The sequence below is a fragment of the Oryctolagus cuniculus genome, chromosome 19 (assembly GCF_964237555.1).
Source record: "Oryctolagus cuniculus chromosome 19, mOryCun1.1, whole genome shotgun sequence".
Classification (NCBI taxonomy): Eukaryota; Metazoa; Chordata; class Mammalia; order Lagomorpha; family Leporidae; genus Oryctolagus; species Oryctolagus cuniculus.
In genome coordinates this window covers 60,678,187-60,701,162 of record NC_091450.1, presented here as the reverse complement: position 1 = coordinate 60,701,162, position 22,976 = coordinate 60,678,187, and the positions used below count along the sequence as shown (strand labels likewise).

General features: G+C 38.4%; 1 pseudogene; it reads right to left on the bottom strand.

Annotated features, from left to right (window-relative positions):
- Positions 1–288: 288 nt before the first annotated feature.
- Positions 289–819, bottom strand: LOC100344877 (ADP-ribosylation factor-like protein 5A pseudogene; annotated as a pseudogene).
- Positions 820–22,976: the final 22,157 nt, after the last annotated feature.

The following is a 22,976-nucleotide window of genomic DNA, read 5'->3' as shown; positions in this document are numbered from 1 at the left end:
AAAATGCATTCCTCTTCCTTTGAACTTACCACAGGCTACACAATGTCCTTCATTATGAGAAAAACGTCAATAACAGCTTTCATAACTTACTTTGGAAGGAAAAATGAGAAAGTAATTGGAAGATGAGACTTCATCTTTGTTTTCAAAAAAATGGTCTGAAGTTTTCTTCTTACAGAAGAAGTTTAAATCAGTTTATTATAAATAGATCTAAACCACTAAATTCTGCAGCTTTCAGGTAAAGTCCAGCACACTGTTTATGCAAAGTCTGTAAGAATAGGTCAGTAGAAATCATCTAATCTTAAATTGTGACGTCATCCATTCAAGTCCTTGACAGAATCCCTCTCCTGTAAGAGCACAGCAGGCCTGGATGTGCCACTTGTGATCTTTGATGGAAGTCACCTACGAAAACTGAGAGATTTCTGCTACAGTCATGCATTCTTCAACATCTTGTTTATTAGCAAAAATCAGCAATCAGCTTTCTTAAGTCCTCATGTGCTAACATTTTAGAGTTCTCCTCTAGTTACAGAAATCTTTTCTCTGTACTATCCAAAACAACTACTACAAATTCTATGTTAGTGTAGTAAGTGTTCCAGGAGGAATGGAGAAATTCTTGGCCACCAATATCCCACATTAGGAAATGTGCATTATTAATCACTATCTCTTCTGCATTACTTCCTATTGTAGGGGCTGTATGTACAACTTCACTCATAGAAAACTGGTAAAGGATGGTAGTTTTCCCTGCATTATCCAGCCCGACAATTATACCTTGTGCTCCTGCTGATTGAACAGTATCCATATCTTGGTGAAGAGAATTCCCATTCTCAGGCAGCAGACCCCCTCCAGCCGCCTGGGCCACCTGGCCTCCCTGGGCTCAGGCAGAGGGGCAGAGAGATGCTCTGGAGCCTCCGCCTCTTGGGCTGGAACTGGAAGGAGGCTGAAGCCCAGGCCATTCTACCTCGTGAGGCCCCGCCACTGCCAACAAGGCACTTGCCTGGCTTTCGGACATCACCGCCAAGTTGTCTGAGAGGAGCCTCGGGGGCCACCGTCCTCCCTCAGCTCTCTGCCTTTCAAATTGATTAATTAATTAATTTGTTCTTTAAAAGTCAAATTAGTTTTTTTCTTTTTCTTTACCTCTACATATTTGATTTTGATAACAAATATATTTATTAGGAAAAGTAACCAGCCAGCACTGCGGTTCAATAGGCTAATCCTCTGCCTGAGGCACCGGCACAGCGGGTTCTAGTCCCGGTCGGGGCGCCGGTTTCTGTCCCGGTTGCCCCTCTTCCAGTCCGGCTCTCTGCTGTGGCCCAGGAGTGCAGTGGAGGATGGCCCAAGTCCTTGGGCCCTGCACCCGCATGGGAGACCAGGAGAGGCACCTGGCTCCTAGCTTCGGATCAGCACAGCATTGGGGAATAAACCAACAGAAGGAAGACCTTTCTCTCTGTCTCTCTCTCTCTCTCACTGTCCACTCTGCCTGTCAAAAAATTAAAAAAAAAAAAGAAAAGTAACTTTCATTTCAGTAGACAAAAAACAATCATTAAGCATTTAAAATGTCTTGAAAAATTATTTTTAAAAAGCAAAACAGCATCAGGTTATTGGGAAATATTTGCAAAAGCAATAAGTTGTATCATTTCTCTACATTATGAAAATCAATGAACAATTATATGACAAAAGCAGTTTTATGATGATTCCATGTCAAGAGGGAATTCATACTATATCTTTTATTAATCAAGCCAACAAAATTATACAAAATTGTTCATATCCTCTGTGTTGATTTCATAATATGAGTCAGTTATTTCTGTGCTTTTTGGTCATGACTGTGCAAAAGTAATTAATAATTTCAATGGATCTATAGGCAACTCTAACCACCCTTACTTTTAATATTTCCCTGGGATGGATTAGAGCAATTATTTTATTGGAAAAATAGTTCTAATTGCCCCCAAGTGGCATCTTAAACAAATACTTGCCTCTACATAAATTTCTTGATACTTGTTTCCTACACTTTGTTTTTCCTTCCTTCCACTCATTTATCATGCAAATATTTTTATTTTGGGGCAGATTTAAATTCACAGGAAAGATCTGCAGGATAATCCACAGAATTCCCATAAGTGCCACAGTCAGTTTTCTTTACTATTGACATATTACATGGTGTGGCATATTAATCACAATTAATGAAGCAATATCAGAACATTATTGTTAACTAAAGTCCACATTTTATTCATATCTTCTTAGTTTCTACCAAAGGTTCTTGTTTGTGCTCCAGGATACCACCCAGAACACCATGTTACATTCTTTGTAATATCACCTTAGATGGCACTTGGCTGTGATATTTCTCATCCTTTCTTTTTGATGTTTTTGAAAGCTTTGAGGACTAATAATCAGCTACTTTGTAGAATTTTCATTGATATGAATTTTTCTTATTTTTTCTTGTGACTAGACTGTGAGTGTATGTTTTCATACTCTTCTCATCACATCATGTCAAAGGTACCTTTTGACAGCATGACTTATCACTGATGAACACTGACCTTGATCATGTAGCTAAGATAGTGTTTGCCATATTTCTCCTTTCTACAGTTATCTCTTTTCTGCATTTCCTACTGTTTTTCTTGGAAAGTAAATCACTACTCACAGCTCTTACTTAAGGACTAGGGAAGTTTATACACTCACTGGAGGGTAGAACACCTGTGTAGGATATTTGAACTTCTTCTATATGGGAGATTTGTCTGTCTCCTCCTATTATTAATTTATTCAATAATTCATTTATTTCAATATGGACTCATATTGTTGTCCTTTTGATCAATCTCTATCCTTGAGAAATTCCTCATTTTGTGTTTACTTACTTCCTTTTATTTTGGTCCTAATGATAGTCCAGGTTCATTGTAGATGTTTTCTTCCCTAGTCTTAGAATCAGCCATTTTTTCCAAGGAGCCATGACTGGGCTTATGGAATAATGGTATTTAAAACCAAATCTTGGGTCCAGAAATTTTCATTTTTCTAGAGTGCTGTTACTTCTAGGTTATCCCAGTTGACAAAATGAGAAAACATATGTGTGCTTACAAACTGTGTATGGATAAAGATATTTCAAAGATTTAATGCAAAATGCATATTATGGGAAAAGTACGCATGGATTTCAAAATGTTATTGTACCAAAATAATCATTTTTCATTACATTTTTCCATAAGCTTTTTGAGGTGCATTTTCACATTTCTATTTTTCCATATGCAGCTATCAGTATCTTTGTGAAGCTAAGCATAAGTTTATTATGATGTTTTTAATCTTAATCTATTTCCACATGGGTGATTCTGTTCTCCTTCCTTTGCTTCTCTATAAGCTTCCACCCCATTGTGATAAACCTAGACCTTTCCACCTTCTATCTCTTAATATAATTGTTCAATTCTAGTTTATATGTATAGTGATGTCAGAATTGTGGCACCGTACCCAGATATTTAGTTGTGAGTGGAGCTTTTGGTAGTCAATCAGTTGCCTGGGTTTGAGCTACATGTATGTATGTATGTATGCATGCATGTATGTATGTATTTTTTTAAATATTTATTTATTTGAAAGAGTTACACAGAGAGAGGCAAAGCAGAGAGAGAGAGAGAGAGAAGTCTTCCATCTGATGGTTCACTCCCCAGTTGGTCACAACAGCTGGAGCCACACCAATCCAAAGCCAGGAGACAGGAGCTTCCTCTGGGTCTCCCACATGAGTGCATGGACCCAAGGACTTGGTCCATCCTCCACTGCCTTCCCAGACCACAGCAGAGAGCTGGATTGGAAGTGGAGCAGCCAGGTCCTGAACAGGCACCCATGTGGGATGCCAGCGCTTCAGGCCAGGGTGTTAACCCCCTATGTCACAGCGCCAGCCCTGAGCTGCATGTATTTAAAAACTAATCTTCAGTAGTTAAATTTCATTATATCTGCCTTACAACTTAGACATCCTAATTTGTACAAAATATAATCAAAATATTAATAGCAGAGGAAAAACCTTATAAGTAATTTTGGTTCAATCATCCAACTGTATTTTGTTTTATAAATACTTAATTGTTTATTTGAAAGGCAGAGTAAACAGGCAGAGAGAGAGAGAGAGAGAGAGAGAGAGAGAGAGAGAGAAACAGGTCTTGCACCGGCTGGTTCAATCCCCAGTGGCCACAGTGGCCAGAGATGTACTGATCAGGAGCCAGGAGCTTCTTCTGGGTCTCCCACGTGGACACAGAGGCCCAAGGATTTGGGCCATCTTCTATTGCTTTCCCAGTCCACAGAAGAGAGCTGAATCAGAAGTGGAGCAGCTGGGATTTAATCAGCACCCATATAGGATGCCAGCACAGCAGGTGTCAGCTTTATCCATTACCCCACAGCGCCGGCCTCCCACTGTATTTTAAATATGATGAAAATGAGTCCAGGGAGCTGCATACTAAAGTTCACACAGATGAGTCAAAGTTATTAGATAGGATCATCAGCATTTGGTACAAAGATGTCTGTGTTAAAATATCATATATTTTCTCTGACACATAGTAGTTAATATAGAATACAAAAAATGTGTAAGAATGAAGTGGACATTTTGTGATTTGATTGTCGTTATTAGCCCTTGGTTATACTCCTGTGGAACTGTGGTCTTTCTACATTTTACATGCTGAATATTATGGTTAGTGGTGCATTAAGTGTGTGTTTATATATTGGACTGAAATTATGCTCTTGCAAAACTTAAAGAAGGAAGAGAACAAAAGGAGGGGGATTAAGTGAGAGAATTAGGGAGGGAGAAAACTATGGCTATCTTCTTATAATTGAACCTATGAAATACATGAATCTCTTCTCTTTATATTAATAAAAATTAAAAAATTAAATTAAATGGTAGCATGCCACTCATATCAAAGTGCCATTTTAAAATTCCTTTTGAAAGGGGTGGAGCCAAGATGGCGGAATAGTGAGGGCGCGCACCGATAGTCCGGGAAAATTTAGTTTAATAAAAGGGGAGTTACGGTAGCCGCAGAAAAAAGAACCACGAAAATACTGCAGGGGAAACTCTTCTGGATCCAGTGGCCGTGAATCAGAGGACCTACTGGGAGAACAAGGTTGCCCACCGTGCGGAAGCCAAGCCGCGGGACCGAGCCGCGGAAGCCCCAGGGTCTGCACGCCAGTGCTCAAAGAGGAGTGCATGCCACACAGACAACAGCGGGGAGACTTGGGACGCTCAGGGCTCCGAGTTCACACATCGGCGCTGGAAGGGGAGGTGAGCTCAATAACCCGAGACATTGGCGGGGAAACGGGGGTCAGAATCTAGAGGGGGGCTGGAAAGTGCAGCAAACTCACTACCGGAAAGAAGGGAAAAAAAGCTTCGGGGTTTCTCTTCCCCCTAACCTTGCAAAGGTTACAAGGCTGCAAGGCTTGAAGAATTCCCAAGAGACAAAGAGCAGGCCTCCTCTCTGGATTTACATATCAATGGGGGAGAGCTAAGGAACTGAGTCACTACAATTCAGTAGCCTAGGCAACCCAGTGGGAGTCCAGAGGAGCCTAAAGGGACTCTGGGACTCTGCGGGTAGAAGCCAAAGACTGAAAGCGAAATACCATCAATTCTGCACAGCCGTGTGGTGTTACTTACCCCCTGAATAAATAAAATAAATAAATAAATAAAAAGAGAGAGATTTACCACGCATAACCTGAGGGTGTCACCTTTGCACACCCTTAACCAGGAAGAACCAGGCAGAGCTCTCAGGCCGCACCCATCTCAAGCCTCCAAGGCTCCTCCAACAGCAGGCAGTCCACTTAACACGGACACAGTATTAAAAAAAAAAAAGCACAGTGATACAAGAAGAATTAACTATGTCGAGTACAAACACAGAAATCGAGGGAACAAGATCAACGATGACACTATGATGCCTCCAAATAAGCAAAACACCCCAAGCCAAGATTATGAAGATGATGAGATAGAAGAAATGTAAGATACGGATTTCAAAAAATTTATGATAAGAACATTTAGAAGTTTTCAAAAGCAAATCCTTGAACTACAGAAATCCTTAATGGACAAGATTGAAAATCTCTCTCATGAAAATGAAATTTTAAGGAAGAGTCAAAATGAAACTCAGAAACTAGTAGAACAGGAAAGTGTGATAGTGAAGAGAAATCAAAATGAAATGAAGAGCTCAATAGATCAAATGACAAACACATTAGAAAGCCTTAAAAACAGAATGGGTGACGCAGAAGAGAGAATATCGGACTTAGAAGATAGAGCACAGGAAAACATACAGTCAAACCAAAGAAAAGAAGAGGAAATTAGAAATCTAAAAATATAGTTGGGAATCTACAGGATACTATTAAAAAAACCAACATTCGAGTTCTAGGAGTTCCTGAAGGCATGGAGAGAGAGAAAGGATTAGAAGGCCTTTTTAGTGAGATACTAGCAGAGAACTTTCCAGGTTTGGAGAAGGACAGAGATATCCTAGTACAGGAAGCTCATAGAACCCCCAATAAACATGACCAAAAGAGATCCTCACCACGACACGTGGTAATTAAACTTACCACAGTGAAACATGAAGAAAAGATCCTAAAATGTGCAAGAGAGAAATGTCAGATTACTCTCAGAGGATCTCCAATCAGACTCACTGCAGACTTCTCATCAGAAACACTACAGGCTAGGAGGGAATGGCGAGACATAGCACAGGGGCTAAGAGAGAAAAATTGCCAGCCCAGAATATTATATCCTGCCAAGCTCTCATTTGTGAATGAAGGTGAAATAAAGACCTTTCATAGCAAACAGAAATTGAAAGACTTTGTGGCCACCCGTCCGGCCCTGCAAAAGATACTTAAAGATGTGCTACACTCAGAAACACAGAAACACGGCCATCAATATGAAAGAAGGGAAAGGAAGAACACCTACCAGTAAAAGAGCATGGGAAGCTCAAAGCATATACTAGAAAATATTTCCGGGAAAATGGCAGGGCAAAGTCACTACGTATCAATAGTCACATTGAACATTAATGGTCTGAATTCTCCAGTTAAAAGACACCGTTTGGCTGACTGGCTCAAAGAACACAACCCAACTATTTGTTGCCTACAAGAAACACATCTCTCTAACAAAGAGGCATGCAGACTGAAAGTGAAAGGTTGGAAAAAGATATTCCATGCCAACAGAAACCAAAAAAAAAAAGCAGGTGTAGCCATATTAATATCAGACAAAATAAACTTTAATACAAAAACTGTTAAGAGAGACAAAGAGGGACACTATATAATGATTAAGGGTTCAATTCAACAGGAAGATGTAAGTATTATAAATGTATATGCACCTAATTACAGGGCACCGGTCTATTTAAAAGATATGTTAAGGGACTTAAAGGGAGATTTAGATTCCAATACAATAGTACTGGGGGACTTCAATACTCCACTCTCAGAAATAGACAGATCATCCGGACAGAAGATCAACAAGGAAACAGCAGATTTAATCAACACTGTTGCCCAAATGGATCTAACAGATATCTACAGAACTTTCAACCCTACATCTACAGACTTCACATTCTTCTCAGCAGTGCATGGAACCTTCTCTAGGATTGATCACATACTAGGCCATAAAGCAAGTCTCAGCAAATTTAAAAGAATTAGAATCATACCATGCAGCTTCTCAGACCACAGCGGAATGAAGCTGGAAATTAGCAACTCAGGAAACCCCAGAAAGTATGCAAACACATGGAGACTGAACAACATGCTCCTGAATGAACACTGGGTCATAGAAGAAATCAAAAGAGAAATCAAAAACTTTCTGGAAGTAAATGAAGATAACAACACAACATATCAAAACTTATGGGATACAGCAAAAGCAGTATTGAGAGGCAAATTTATAGCAATAGGTGCCTATATCAAGAAATTGGAAAGCTACCAAATAAATGAGCTTTCAGCGCACCTCAAGGACCTAGAAAAACTGCAGCAAACCAAACCCAAATCTAGTAGGAGAAGAGAAATAATTAAAACCAGAGAAGAAATTAACAGGATTGAATCCAAAAAAACACTACAAAAAATCAGCCAAGCGAGAAGCTGGTTTTTTGAAAAAATAAACAAAATTGACACCCCATTGGCCCAACTAACTAAAAAAAGAAGAGAAAAGACCCAAATCAATAAAATCAGAGATGAACAAGGAAACGTAACAACAGACACCACAGAAATAAAAAGAATCATCAGAAATTACTACAAGGACCTGTATGCCAGCAAACAGGAAAATCTGTCAGAAATGGATAGATTCCTGGACACATGCAATCTACCAAAATTGAACCATGAAGACATAGAAAACCTAAATAGACCCATAACTGAAACAGAAATTGAAACAGTAATAAAGGCCCTCCCAACAAAGAAAAGCCCAGGACCAGATGGATTCACTGCTGAATTCTACCAGACATTTAAAGAAGAACTAACTCCAATTCTTCTCAAACTATTCAGAACAATCGAAAAAGAGGGAATCCTCCCAAATTCTTTCTATGAAGCCAGCATCACCTTAATCCCTAAGCCAGAGAAAAATGCAGCACTGAAAGAAAATTACAGACCAATATCCCTGATGAACATAGATGCAAAAATCCTCAATAAAATTCTGGCCAATAGAGTACAACAACACATCAGGAAAATCATCCACCCAGACCAAGTGGGATTCATCCCTGGTATGCAGGGATGGTTCAACATTCGCAAATCAATCAATGTGATTCACCACATTAACAGACTGCAAAAGAAAAACCATATGATTATCTCAATTGATGCAGAGAAAGCATTTGATAAAATTCAACACCCTTTCATGATGAAAACTCTAAGCAAATTGGGTATAGAAGGAACATTCCTCAATATAATCAAAGCAATTTATAAAAAAAAACCATGGCCAGCATCCTATTGAATGGGGAAAAGTTGGAAGCATTTCCACTGAGATCTGGCACCAGGCAGGGATGCCCACTCTCACCACTGCTATTTAACATAGTTCTGGAAGTTTTAGCCAGAGCCATCAGACAAGAAAAAGAAATCAAAGGAATACAAATCAAGAAGGAAGAAGTCAAACTATCCCTCTTTGCAGACGATATGATTCTGTACTTAGAGGATCCAAAGAACTCTACTAAGAGACTATTGGAACTCATAGAGGAGTTTGGCAAAGTGGCAGGATATAAAATCAATGCACAAAAATCAACAGCCTTTGTATACACAAGCAATGCCATGACTGAGAAAGAACTGCTAAGATCAATCCCATTCACAATAGCTACAAAAACAATCAAATACCTTGGAATAAACATAACCAAGGACGTTAAAGATCTCTACGATGAGAATTACAAAACCTTAAAGAAAGAAATAGAAGAGGATACCAAAAAATGGAAAAATCTTCCATGCTCATGGATTGGAAGAATCAACATCATCAAAATGTCCATTCTCCCAAAAGCAATTTATAGATTCAATGCAATCCCAATCAAGATACCAAAGACATTCTTCTCAGATCTAGAAAAAATGATGCTGAAATTCATATGGAGGCACAAGAGACCTCGAATAGCTAAAGCAATCTTGTACAACAAAAACAAAGCCGGAGGCATCACAATACCAGATTTCAGGACATACTACAGGGCAGTTGTAATCAAAACAGCATGGCACTGGTACAGAAACAGATGGATAGACCAATGGAACAGAATTGAAACACCAGAAATCAACCCAAACATCTACAGCCAACTTATATTTAATCAAGGATCTAAAACCAATTCCTGGAGCAAGGACAGTCTATTCAATAAATGGTGCTGGGAAAACTGGATTTCCATGTGCAGAAGCATGAAGCAAGACCCCTACCTTACACCTTACACAAAAATCCACTCAACATGGATTAAAGACCTAAATCTACGTCCTGACACCATTAAGTTATTAGAGAACATCGGAGAAACCCTTCAAGATATTGGCACAGGCAAAGAATTTCTGGAAAAGACCCGGGAGGCACAGGCAGTCAAAGCCAAAATCAACTATTGGGATTGCATCAAATTGAGAAGTTTCTGTACTGCAAAAGAAACAGTCAGGAGAGTGAAGAGACAACTGAAAGAATGGGAAAAAATATTTGCAAACTATGCAACAGATAAAGGGTTAATAACCAGAATCTACAAAGAGATCAAGAAACTCCACAAAAACAAAACCAACAACCCACTTAGGAGATGGGCCAAAGACCTCAATAGACATTTTTCAAAAGAGGAAATCCAAATGGCCAACAGGCACATGAAAAAATGTTCAAGGTCACTAGCAATCAGGGAAATGCAAATCAAAACCACAATGAGGTTTCACCTCACCCCAGTTAGAATGGCTCACAAAATACAGAAATCTACCAACAACAGATGCTGGCGAGGATGTGGGGAAAAAGGGACACTAACCCACTGTTGGTGGGAATGCAAACTGGTCAAGCCACTATGGAAATCAGTCTGGAGATTCCTCAGAAACCTGAAGATAACCCTACCGTTCGACCCAGCCATCCCACTCCTTGGAATTTACCCAAAGGCGTTTAAATTGACAAACAAAAAAGCGGTCTGCACCCTAATGTTTATTGCAGCTCAATTCACAATAGCCAAGACCTGGAACCAACCTAAATGCCCATCAACGGTAGACTGGATAAAGAAATTATGGGATATGTATTCTTTAGAATACTAAACCGCAGTAAGAAACAACAAAATCCAGTCATTTGCAACAAAATGGAGGAATCTGGAACACATCATGCTGAGTGAAGTAAGCCAGTCCCAAAGGGACAAATACCATATGTTCTCCCTGATCGGTGACAACTGACTGAACACCAAAAAGGAAACCTCCTGAAGTGAAATGGACACTATGGGAAACAATGACTTGATCAGCATAGCCCTGACTGTAAATGAACAACTTAATACATTATCCCTCTTAGTAGTTTTTTTGTCTATTCTACTTAATATGACTGGTTTAATTCTGTAATTAATACACAGTTATTCTTAAGTGTTGAAAATTAACTGAACTGTGATCCCTGTTAAACATAAGAGTGGGAATAAGAGAGGGAAGAGATGTATAATTTGGGACATGCTCAAGCTGACTTGCCCCAAATGGTAGAGTTGGAAACATACCAGGGGATTCCAGTTCAATCCCATCAAGGTGGCATGTGCCAATGCCATCTCACTATTCCAAGTGATCAATTTCAGTTCACAATTGATCATAATGAAAGGACTAGGAGTCAAAGGGAGCACATAAACAAGTCTAGTACCTGCTAACACTAACCGATAGAATAAATAAAGGGGAGAGTGATCCAACATGGGAAGTGAGATACTCAGCAGACTCATAGAATGGCAGATGTCCTAAATAGCACTCTGGCCTCAGAATCAGCCCTAAAGGCACTCGGATCTGGCTGAAAAGCCCATGAGAGTATTTCAGGCATGGAAAGCCAAGACACTCTGGCAAAAAGATCTCTGTGAGTGAGATCCCAGTGGAAAGAACAGGTCTTCAAAGAAGGAGGTACCTTTCTCTGAAGGGAGGAGAGAACCTCCACTTTGATTATGACCGTGTCTAAACAAGGTAAGAGTCGGAGAACTCAAGGGGCTTCCATAGCCTTGGAAACTCATGACTGGTGCATAGGGAGATTACTGATTCCATAAACAGAAGTGTCAATTTGTAAAGTCAACAACAGGAGTCACGGTGCACTTACTCCTCATGTAGGATCTCTGTCCTTAATGTGCTGTACATTGCTGCTTAATGCTATAACGAGTACTCAAACAGTATATTTCACTTTGTGTTTCTATGGGGGTGCAAACGGTTGAAATCTTTACTTAATGTACACTAAACTGATCTTCTGTAAAAAAAAAAAAAGAAATTATCAATTCCCAACTTGACTCTCACTGGGATTAAACATGACAATAGGTCTGATCTGATTTCATCATCTTTTAAAAAAAATCATCTATTATTTTTCACTTTATGTCTCTGTGTGGGAGCAAACTGTTGAAATCCTTACTTAAGGTATACTAAGCTGATCTTCTGTATATTAAGATAATCGAAAATGAATCTTGATGTGAATGGAAGGGGAGAGGGAGTGGGAAAGGGGAGGGTTGTGGGTGGGAGGGACGGTATGGGGGGGAAGGCATTGTAATCCATGAGTCGTACTTTGGAAATTTATATTCATTAAATAAAAGATAAAAAAAAATTTCTTTTGAAGGACAATAAAGATATATTAAAAAGTAATTTCATAGAAGAATTAATAAAAATGAGAATTTTATTAATTGCAGCCCCCAAAGAATTGGATAAAGAGCCTAGAGTTTTCTTTACCCACGCACAAAACAAATGCAGGTAGGAAAGTATGGGTTGAACAAGATTTGGCTCCCCAAACTCAGGAAGATATTTAAACCCCAAAGTTTTATTTTAATGATTAATGGGTTAATGTTAATGAATTAAGGGTGCAGACTTTAACTATGGTTCCTGGGAGTGGGCCTACAGGGAGTGGGCCTATGGGGAGGTCTGTAGGTCACTGGGGGCTAGCCCTCAGAAGATGTGACTTGTGACAGGGTTGGATACATAAGTTAACTGTGCTCTCTGTGGCTTTCTTCTTCCTGGCTTGCCATGTGATCAGCCTCACCCAGTGGGGTCAACCCTTCTTGCAGTGTGTGTCTCCAACAGTGTAAGCTGAGATAAAACTTCCCCCTTCCTAACTTGCTCCTCTTAGGTACTTTAGATAAAGCAAGGAAAAGTTGACTGATAAAATACTTGAAAATATTCTTGAGGTATTTGTCCAGAAAAAATTTATCAGTGAATTCAGTAAAAGTAAACAAACCCATAAGAAATGAGATACTTTTCTTAATACAGAGCAAAAAGAGAAGAGATGATAAGTATGAGACAGAAGTTGCTGATATTGAAACTAGAGACTTATATAGGAAATCAAAACAAAAAGATTTGAGACAGTCCTGTGTCATAATAAGTTCTTGGCAGTGTAATAAATCCTATAATTTAAATAATAGATATAATGTCTGGAATTATTATTTGCTTATGAAATAGTTGACTTCCTGGAAAATGAAAAAAAATCAATTCAGAAGGTCTTAGAATTAAACAAAAACATTAATGAAGTGTCAGAATGCAGGACAAAAGTTATTATCTTTATTCAGAAGAAGCAGTGAGAAACCACAATGGAAAGCATCCAGTGTCAGTCGTGTTAGGGAACTGCACAAGGGAAATGCACAGACAGCAAGAAGGAGCCCTCCAGACTGAAAGACTAGAAGATGGGGCTTTCCTTGGCAGGGGTAGGTTTTGGGTCACATTGCACTGCTTTGGAAGAGATTGCAGCGAAGGTACTCCTGCAAACCTGCAGGGGTAATGTCAGGTGTGGCTAAGAAGAGAGCTACAAATGAATTCCCACAGAGAAGTAAAGAGGTCCCATGCAGTGTTAGTGGGGATCGCATGGAGAGACTGGACTTCAACACATACCTGACACTAATGGGATACTCCTTCATTACTAGTTGGTATCAGAAGAAGTGTAGTGCAGAATCAGTATTGCTCTTCAGTAATGAGACCTCTCCCACGACAATGCCAGTGGAAAACATGTGAGGAATAAGATACAAACCATGCCAAGCAGTAATGAGGAGCCTTCCTCCTTAGGTTCAAATCAGGCTAAGTGGGGAAGCTGAATTACTAAAATCATCTGGCAGTAACAAAGTGATGCTTCACCTCCATCTGCTGAGCAATGTCATAAAAGGCCAAAAGCCAAGTGTTTGGGCCCTGCACCCCATGGGAGACCAGGATAAGCACCTGGTTCCTGCCTTCGGATCAACGCAGCGCGCTGGCCGCAGCGGCCACTGGAGGGTGAACCAACGGCAAAGGAAGACCTTTCTCTCTGTCTCTCTCTCTCACTGTCCACTCTCCCTGTCAAAATAAATAAATAAATAAATAAAAGGCCAAAAGGCCATCTGAAGCAGAATGTTAAAATAAGGACCTCAGTTCCAGAAGACAAAATTCCAGGCTACAATTAAAATTATTTGTTGTGCAATGAATAAGAAAGATCTCAAACTGAATGACAAAAATAATCAAGAGATGCCAACACCGGGATAGCAAGAATGTTGGAATTATCTGGTAGATAAAAATTCAACCACAAGTGATTACCAAAATATTTGAAACAAATGAAAGAAGCAAAAATTTTGAGGAAAAAATAGATACAAAGAAAAATCAATGGAAATATTAGAGCTGAAAAATATAATAACTGAGATGAAAAGATCAGTGGATGGGTTTAACAGTGGGAAAGAAAAGAGAGAAAATAATTAGCATACAGGGAGATAGAACCATAGGAGTTACTCATTCTAAACAACAGTGTGAAATCAAATGGAGAGAAATGTGAACAGAGTCTGTCACATATCAATGACTGATGTTATTAGAGTCTTGGAAAAAGAAGGGAAAGGGGAAGAGATTAAAAAAGTAGTTGAAGAAATAATGAATGAAGACTTCCCACAAGTAAAATTAAAATTCAGTAGCAGAATGATAACCGGAATATCTTCAAACTCTTGAAAACAGAACAGGAATTTATATAACTCACAGTGAAAGAATAAGTCACAGGATATTTTAAAACCATAAAGAAAGAAATTTTCAATTCCCAACTTGACTCTCACTGGGATTAAACATGACAATAGGTCTGATCTGATTTCATCATCATTTAAAAAAAAATCATCTATTATTTTTCACTTTATGTTTCTGTGTGGGAGCAAACTGTTGAAATACTTACTTAAGGTATACTAAGCTGATCTTCTGTATATTAAGATAATCGAAAATGAATCTTGATGTGAATGGAAGGGGAGAGGGAGTGGGAAAGGGGAGGGTTGTGGGTGGGAGGGACGGTATGGGGGGGGAAGCCATTATAATCCATGAGTCGTACTTTGGAAATTTATATTCATTAAATAAAAGATAAAAAAAAAGAGCCTAGGTTGATTACTGATGCCATAAACAAGAGTGTCAATTTGGTAAGTCAACAACAGGAGTCACTGTGCACTTACTCCTCATGTAGGATCTCTGTCCTTAGTGTGCTGTACATTGTGACTTAATGCTATATAACTAGTACTCAAACAGTATTTTTCACTTTGTGTTTCTGTGTGGGAGCAAACTGTTGAACTCTTTACTTAATGTATGCTAAACTGATCTTCTGTATATAAAGAGAAACGAAAATGAATCTTGATGTGAATGGAAGGGGAGAGGGAGTGGGAAAGGGAAGGGTTGCGGTGGGAGGGACGTTATGGGGGGGAAGCCATTGTAATCCACAGCTGTACTTTGGAAATTTATATTCATTAAATAAAAGTTAAAAAAAAGAAAAAAAAACCATATTGAACTGAATGAAGATGAAAACATAATTTAAATATTTGTGGGACACATCTAAAACATAACTGACAAGGAAATTTATAGCAGTAAATACATGAACTGAAAAAGAAGTCTCTAATTAATAATCTAATCTCCCCTCTCAAGAACCTAGAGAAGAAAGAAAAATACACCAAAAGCAAGCAATAAGAAGAAAGAACAGAAATCAATGAAATTGAAAAGTGGAAAACAACAGAGAATAAAACAAAGAGCAGGATCTTTGAAAAAGATCAATAAAATTGACAAACCTGAAACAAGATTGTCAAAGCAAAAGGAAAGAACTCAGTTATACCAGAAATTAAATGGGGACATTGTTATTACAACTACAGATGTCAAAGTGATAAATAATAGTAAATACTGTGAATAGTTTTTTACACATTAATTTGACAAGTCAGAAAAAATGGATCACTTCAATGAAAACACACACTAATAAACTCACTCAATATGAAAAATATCATTTGAATAGACTTATAAGTGCTAAAATATTGAGTTCATTATTTAAAGATTACTAAAAAGGAATTTTCCAAAACTGTATGAGTTCTCTGAGAATCTCCCAAATATGTAATGATTTAAGAGAAATTCTATACAATCTCAGAGAAAATAGAAGTGAAAGGAACATTTTCCAATTCATTTTTATGAAGCTAGTATCACCTAGTATTACCTGATGTCAAAACTTAACTTCCATACATTAAAAATGAAGAAAAAAGGAAACAGAAGTTATAAAACAATTTAGGATAATTAACAACATAACAAAAACTATAAAACAATATCTCTCATGAATATGGATAGAAAAATCCTTTGATATGTTAGTGTGTAGAATTAAGCAATATATAAGAATTTTGCATGACTAAGTGATACTTACTCTAATGGTTAAATATCAATTCAACATTCAAAAATCAATGTATTAAGCAATATTAATAGCTTATAATAAGACAATACAATTGTACTAACCAATGCTGAAAAAGCATTTGACAAAATTCAACATATACTTATGAAAAAAAAACCCTTAGAAAAATAGGAATAGAAGCAAACTTTCTCATCTAAAGAAAGAGTATCCACAAAAGTCAGCTAACATAATTGTCAGTGGTGAAGGACTAAAAGCTTTCCTACTGAGAATCACACTTTGTGAAAAAAAAAAAAAACTTCAAAAGTTCATATGCTATAGAATCCCACTTATGTAAATATTCTTAAACTGAAAAATTATAGAAAATGAGAACAGATTAGCAGTTATTAAGGGTAAGGGAGGGATTATGGGTGGGAGGCAGAGGTTGCAGATTCAGAAGTGCAACCTGAAGGCTCTGTGGTGATGGAAATGTTCCGCATTTTGACTGTGTCAGTGGTGACATTCTGGTTGTGATACCGTACAGTTGTTATGCAAACTATTACCATTAAGGAAAACTGGGAAAATGGTTTCATGATCTGTCCGTATTATTTTTATAACTGAATATACATCTACAAGGACTCAAAATTACAGTTAAATTTTTAGAAATATTAAACAAGTCCTACATAACACATTTCTTCTTTTTAATAGATTTTGTACAACATAAATCATAATGCTCTAAAATGTACAGAATATACAGAATGTAAAACCTTTGTAAATTGAGAAATAAGTAAAATTAAATGACAAAGGAAGATTACTAAACATTCAAATAAACCAGAAATGCTCTAAAATCCTAATACATCAGTGGGCAAATACCTGGACAGAAAATTTACCATAAAGTAAACGTACGTGGTAAGTAAATGAACATCATGAGATGTTTAATAGCCTTAGCTATTAAAGAAGCATGAAATAAAACAAAAATATCATACACAATCAAGTATCTAGTAGAACACTGAACTATGAACCTTTCAACTTCTCCTGAAATACCGTTCTCTAGATCATTTTCCTTCAGTAACATAGGGGAATTCATAACTATTCCCTCTCAATAACTATAGTGGGCGGGAATGAAAGTGGTCAAACTGCTGTGAATTGCTGAAGAATCAGTCAACAGGTTGGCATCAACACTGTTGGCATCCCAGTCCCTGAAGCTCCTCTTTGCCCTCTGAGCTTTTTCTGACAGGCCAGAATACCAGTGTCTAGTAGACCATGCTCTGGGTCCTATGTTCAGGATTCTTTGGTGAACACTCCTGGTTTCACTTCTTACTCCTCTACAGCACTTCACCAAGTCCCACTACCAAACCAAAGAGCAGATCAAAAAACTGATGTGTCAGTCCTCAGACTCAGAGGAGGGCAAACAACAATGAGGTATGTGTGAGGGGAGTAGAGAGCACAATAACCGGAGTGTCCAGCTGCGTGTTCACAAGGGCCCTGGCAGTGCCTGACAGAGCTCACAACAGGAAGAGGAGGAGGAAGACCTGCCTTTCAAATAAGAAATGCATCTTAAAATATTTAAAATAGCAATAATTCTACTCCAACATTCCTTACCTATGTGTATTTTCTCAAATATTCACATACCTAGACATGCTAACACAAATGCACACACATATAATCAGCTTACTTATTTTTCTGTCTATTAATATGTAAGCTCTATGAGGATGAGGGACTATTACAGTCTATTATAATGGTTTTTACTTTTTTTTTTTTTTGACAGGCAGAGTGGACAGTGAGAGAGAGAGACAGAGAGAAATGTCTTCCTTTTTGCCGTTGGTTCACCCTCCAATGGCCGCTGCAGCCGGCGCGCTGCGGCCGGCACACCGCACTGATCTGAAGCCAGGAGCCAGTGCTTTTCCTGGTCTCCCATGCGGGTGCAGGGCCCAAGGACTTGGGCCATCCTCCACTGCACTCCCGGGCCACAGCAGAGAGCTGGCCTGGAAGAGGGGCAACTGGGACAGAATCCAGCGCCCCGACTGGGACTAGAACCCAGTGTGCTGGCTCTGCAAGGTGGAGGATTAGCCTATTGAGCCACAGCACCGGCCGGTTTTTACTTTTTTTGAAATTAAAATTGCACCTAGTACAGTAGTTGCTTATTGAATGAATGAATGATATTGTAAGGAAAAGATTTTCTGAGAAGTAAACATTTAAGATGACACCAACAATGGAGCCTCTCATGCAAGGGATATGGTAAAAGGAGACTTTTCCAGGTAAAACACAGTAGATACAAGGGCCTTGAGGCAGGAAAGAGGAACCTGAAGCCCATGTGCTGGAAGTATTGCTTGGCAGTAGCTGGAGCTAAGATTGGAAACATGGACAGGGAAAGGATCTTCTGTTTTATAGACTAAGGTTTCAGTCATATTTCATTCTCAAATACACTTGCAAAAGAATAAGCAAGGCAGGAACACAACAACCTGATTCGGGATTAAACATGACCACTCTGGCTTTCATGTATAAAACCACCATTGGATATTGATACAAGTGTAACTAAAGAGACCAGTTATGTGACTACAGCTACAAAAGAAATAAAAACATTATTCAATATTTATAGGGCACTTACTCTTATCACTCATGTTAAGTCCTTTATATGTTATTTCATTTAAATAAAAATTTAGTTTAACTAATTGATGAATTCTCAATTTTTTTTTAAATTATTTTTCCTTGGGCTTTATTTTCCATATTGTAGTTTACGTTAGTATATGTACAGCCAATTGTTTCTACATTATTTGAAGGCTGCTATGTTAGCATTTAATGGGGCTCCAAAGAGAGCATTATGATTCCAATTTCCTTCCCATCTTTTTTTAAAATTATTTTCATTTAATTGAAAGGCATAAGACAGAGAGACAGAGACAAAGACAGACATACAGTGAGATTTTACATTTTCTCATTTACTCTTCAAATTATCAGGGCTAGGCCAGGCCAACCCTGAGAGTCTAGAACTCAATCCAGGTCTTCCATGCAGGTGGCTCAGACACAAGTGTTGGCGCCATTAGCTGCTGCCTCCCAGGATGTGCATTGGCAGGAAGCTGGAATCAACAGTGGAGATAGGACTTGAACCAAGCACTCAAGATGGGATATGGTCAATAATCAGTGCACCAAATTTCTGCTCCAGTCTTTGTCTTGTTAAAAATTTGAGAAATGTTCACATAGATATTTATTTATTTATTTATTTTTTCACATAGATATTTAAAAACTACAGCAGATTCTTAAACACTTGCAAGTGGTGTTGGGAGGTGAAAAGTGATAATAGCAATGTGTGGGACAATCTCAGAGAATGTTCTAAAATGGAATTAAGCTGGGAAAAGGGTAGGGAAATACAGCTATCAGATGAGAAGTGAGACTAGCATGACTAAAGTAAGAAATAGGCAAAGAAGAGAAACTCAAGAAAATGCAAAAAATAAAACAGAAAGAATTGGTACCTGATTGAATAAGTGAGAAGCATGGCAAGCAGAAATTTATGATGTCTGCAAGGTTTTGAGAAAGAGGGCTGTGATGAACACTGTTGATGCCCTGCCTGGATCTCCTCTATGTGCTCACAGAATCCGTCTCCCAGCTGCTGAGAATATCGTCTGCTAAAATCACAGCTACACCCTTGTCTGCAGCAGTGTCCTCACGATGCCCTCAGAAAGATTTGCCAGGGAGATTATGCTTCACCGGCAGGGACAGCTGACAGCCACTGAAAGACAGATGTGTTTCAGGCAATGTCTCAAGGTGAAACAACTTTGAGAAGCCATTCTTGCTCCCTGTGGGAGCATTGAGGCTAGACTTCAACTGAAACCACATCTTTGCATAGCTTCTGCATGGGTCTTGTCTGCTTCTAACACTTATTCCAGATTTCTCCTGAGAGAGCTTCCTCAATAAATCACTTAGACAAGAATCCCCATTCTAGCCTCTGCTTCCATGGATGCTGACCTAAGATAGAAGAGTAGAGAATGATTGGCAAAGCTGGCGGAAAAGGGAGAGCAAGTGGGGAGTGTTAATTTGGGCTTGATAGAGACCATCAATCTTTCCTTAACATGATCTGAGTTCTCTTGGAGTGTCCTTCACACAGGAAATACAGGATCACAGCTGAAGGTGGAAATCAAGAGATAATGAAGAAGTAGGCATATTTCAAGGACTCTTGATTTCATTTGAAACTCCTGAACTAGAGAGCCAAATACCCATTGAATTAACCTGAAGCACATTTTATTGAATGCTTTAAATTTCAAAATTGAAGTACTTTTCAAGTAGAGAATGGAGACCCTGTGAGCACCTAGGGATCAGTGAAACATCCCAAATGATTTTTCAAGTGCTTCATTTTTGGCAAAACTTGATTTAACTCATTTTGCAAGTGCTCTTCCCTTCAGTTTTTAAACCCTGAATCCAAATGCTTCTTATTCATTTACATTTTAAGTCATAAAAATGTTATTTTTATAAGAGCCATTTTGATATTCAAGAAACTTTCTGGGCCTTTTTTTTTTTTAAATCTCTTTAAAGTCCTGGTTGGAGCCAAGGAGTAGACATGGTGTGTGATGCACCACACAAAAATGTAATCCAGACTCAACCATAGACTGCTTCAGAACAACCAAGACTGACCTCAGCCAAAAAAAAAAATTTGGCAACAAGATAATCAAGGAAGTTGGTCCAGACACCAGAGAATCCTTGAGAAACACAAGAGAAGCCAACAGCAAATGATAGCAAAGATTAAAGTGAGGTTCATCAGTGTATTGTTGACGTGTCTGAATCCGTGAGCACTAGAGTGTCATATATTAGTACATGCTCTAACTGGCCAGATGACTGGACTGTCATATATCACAGCAAGCTGTCAGTCCTGGCTGCACACAGGAAGGTCTGCACGCTTGTACAGGTCAGGTCCCATATTACCACCCAAAGACTGTACATAGACAGCTGTGCCTTTTCTCAGCATTCTACATAACACCTCCCCCCAAAAAACCAAGAGCTTTAAGTAATTTATTGCATATTCTTATTACTGAGAACCAGGCATAAATTATGATGATGACTTTAATGATGTACAAAAATATTCACAATGCATTGTTAAATGAGAAATACAGTGGCAAACCTGTACATGAACATTAAGATCACATTTTTGTTAAAAAAGGAATATAAAAATATGTTTACATATGCACACTAAAATAATAAACAGTAATTATATTCAGCTGGTAGTACTGGGTATTTCTCTTTTGTTTGCTTGGTGGTGTTTTCTAACTTTTCTACATTATGAACTTTGTAATTAAAAAATACAAGTTTTCCTTGTTTTAAAGCTATTGTACAGTGTGGGATCCCTATAATATTATAAAATAGTAATTTCCTTCTTTTTCTCCTCCTTTCTTACACTTGGAAACAACAGTGCATGGAGTCCAAGCTGGAGGAGGTGCTAAAGTAAGCAGCAGATCACACAGTCTGTGAGTTGATGGAATGCAAGTGTGTGTCTGGAGTGGCTGAATCTTTGGTGACCATACTTCAGAACCCCAAATTGGTCACACAATCTCAAACACAGGAGGTATGCAGCAGGAGAGGTTACTTTAAGTCAGAACCACTCTCCAAATTCTAGGACATATGGTTGTGCTGGCTGTGGGGTACCTGGCTTCAGAAAGGAAGAACAATTCTTAGAGGCAATCTCAGGAGTACTCTGTAGGACAAAATAATGGCGAATAATTTATAAAGCTGTGGCTGCTGGTGCTGAACATTCACTGAATGAGAAGAACTCTGGATTTTCCCTCGTGTGTGTGTAGACAGCATTTTAAATCCAAAGGACTGTTATTTTCACATCTGTTGGCATCTAGTCAGTCACTGTTTAAAGTACTGCCTGCACAAAATGTGCATGACTGCCAATATTAATTATCCCTATAGCTCTCCTGAAACCTGTGAAATAAATGCTTTCCCCTGAAAAGCCACTCTCCCTAATATCATTGGCACCCCATTTCCTCTCCACATTTCTGCCATCCCTGGCAACCTCAGTGCTGGTTCCAAGTAGCAACCATGTTCCTTTCTGTTCAGCTGGGCTCATTAGCTCCTCTTTGACCATAACAATAGAGTAAAGCAAAACAGAAACACCCTTTTCTGAGTGCCTATTAGTGTAGAAAATTAAGATAAATAATCCTTAATGCTTCCTTCTTAAAAGTGATTCCAATGGAAAAGGAACAGGTACGTGAGGAATTCAGTAAATCATCATATAAAATCAAGTTATTTCAAAACTCTGGAAAAACTTCCTGTTTTTACATTCTGTGATGATTCTATTTAAATATATAGTATTCTCACCTCTTGGAATGACTGAGTCCATCAGAAATAGGCATTAACTTTAAAAGTTAAAAATGATAAAAAGTTAAACCAGTTGGCCTGTCATGATTAAATATTCTCTTTTGCCAAAAGCTTTCTCCTCAACTCAGAAGAATATGAACTCTAAGTTGCACATTCTATGGGATAGTTCCAAAATACTGGTAAACCTCTCTCCCAATGGACAGCATTTTCTTCAAAAATCTACCAGAACCCTCATGATGGATAAATGTCACAAAGACACTATGTGCATTTCAAATCAGACCTACATAAATGAACCTCAAATACAATTTTCCCATAACAAATGTTATGTTTTACAAATTCCTTGATCTGAGAAAATATATTGGGGCATAAAAGAGAGAAAGAGAGAAGGGGGAGAAAAGAGGAAAAGGAAGAGAAAAAAAAAGGAGGAAGGATGAATGGAGGGAGGGAGGAAGATGGAGTCTGATTTGGTGTTTGCTATATTTATCCTTTAGTGTTGCAATGTGGTCATTATGCCAAGCACTTTTTTTTTTTTTAATTT